Source organism: Neophocaena asiaeorientalis, unplaced genomic scaffold (genome assembly GCF_003031525.2).
Source record: "Neophocaena asiaeorientalis asiaeorientalis breed wild unplaced genomic scaffold, Neophocaena_asiaeorientalis_V1.1 scaffold464, whole genome shotgun sequence".
Taxonomy (NCBI): Eukaryota; Metazoa; Chordata; class Mammalia; order Artiodactyla; family Phocoenidae; genus Neophocaena; species Neophocaena asiaeorientalis.
The window spans coordinates 814,735-816,729 of NW_020174569.1; positions in this window are offsets into that span (position 1 = coordinate 814,735).

Sequence of the window (1,995 nt, forward strand, 5' to 3'; positions counted from 1 at the left end):
GCAGTAATATTTTGAAAAGAATCTTTTTTTTTTTTCTGAGCAGTAGGTCCCAAGAGTGGGCTTAAAATATTCAGAAAACCTTGTTGAAAACAAATGTGCTGTTATCCAGGATTTGTTGTTCCAATTATATAACACAGAGTAGATGTAGCGTAATTCATAAGGTTCCTAGAATTTTGGGAATGGTTAATGAGCATGGACCTCAACTTCAAGTCACCAGCTGCATTAGACAATCAGCCTGTTCTTTAAAGCTTTGAAGCCAGGCATTGACTTCTCCTCTTTAACTATATCAGCACTTGCTGCTTCACCTTGCACTTTTATGTTATGGAGGTGGCTTCTTTCCTTAAACCTCATGAGCCAACCTTTGCTAGCTTCAAATTTTTCTTCTGAATCATCACCTCTCTCAGCCTTCCTGGAATTGAAGAGACTTAGAACCTTGCTATGGATTAGGCTTTGACTTAAGGTAATGTTGTGGGTGATTTGATCTTCTATCCAGACCACTAAAACTTTCTCCATATCAGCAATAAGTAAGTTTTGCTTTCTGATCATTCTGTGTTCACTGGAGTAGCACTTTTGTTTCTTGCAAAAACTTTTCCTTTGCATTCACAACTTGGCTAACTGTTTGGTGCAAGAGGCTAGCTTTTGGCCTGCCTTAGCTTTCAATATGCCTTCCTCACTATGCGTAATTGTTTCTAGCTTTTGATTTAAAGTGAGAGATATGTGACTCTTCTTTTCACATGAACATTTAGAGGCCATTGTAGGCTTATTAATTGGACTAATTTCAATATTGTTGTGTTGTGTCTCAAGGAATAGGACAGCCCAAGGAGAGGGAGAAAGATGAGAGAACCGCCGGTTGATAGAGCAGTCAGAACACACAAAACATTTATTGATTAAGTTCTCCATCTTATACAAGCATGGTTTGTGGTGCCCCAAAACAATTACAAAAGTAACATCAAAGTTCACGGATCACAGATCACCATAACAAATATAATAATAATGAATAAGTTTGAAATATTACAAAAATTACCAAAATGTGACACAAAGTGAGCAAATGCTGTTGGAAAAAATGGCACCCATAGACTTGTTTGACACAGAGTTGCCACAAATCTTCAATTTGTAAAAAACATGGTATCTGTGAAGTGCAATAAAGTGCAGCACAATAAAATAAGGTATGCCTCTATTATTAACTATAGTTACCATGATGTACATTATATCCCCATGACTTATTTATTTTATGACTGGAGGTTTGTACCTTTTGACATCCTTCACCCCTTATCCCATCCTCCGCCCCGCATCTCTGGCAACTCCCAATCTGTTCTCTGTATCTATGAACTTGTTTTTTTCTTTTTCAAGATTACACATACAAGTGATACCATATGATACTTGTCTTCCTCTTTCTGACTTACTTCACTTAGCATATTGCCATCAAGGTCCATCCATTTTATTGCAAATGGCAAAATTTTGCTTTTTTTTTGCGGTACGCAGGCCACCGTTGTGGTCTCTCCCGTTGCGGAGCACAGGCTCCGGATGCGCAGGCTCAGCGGCCATGGCTCACGGTCCCAGCCACTCTGCGGCATGTGGGATCTTCCCGGACCGGGGCACGAACCCGTGTCCCCTGCATCGGCAGGTGGACTCTCAGCCACTGTGCCACCAGGGAAGCCCTTACCTTAATGTTTTAAATAATTACAAAGTGATTAAAATAATAATAAATAATTATTACAATCTAATTTTTATAGCTCACCGAATTTCCTTGTGATATTGTTTGGATTTTTTTCCCCTTTTAGGAGGAAACTTTGTATTATTATTTACTATGAATACAAAATAACTATTAAAATAACCCCACAAATCTTATCATGGAAATATATTTAAGAAGGATTACTACTTTACTATATCCTTCTGTTCAAAAAGAACCCATTTTAACTTCCAAGAAGAGAAAAATAATTTAAAAAGAGAGGCTCCGTGTACCTTTTCTATACCCTTGCCCCCCCCCCCCCCCCC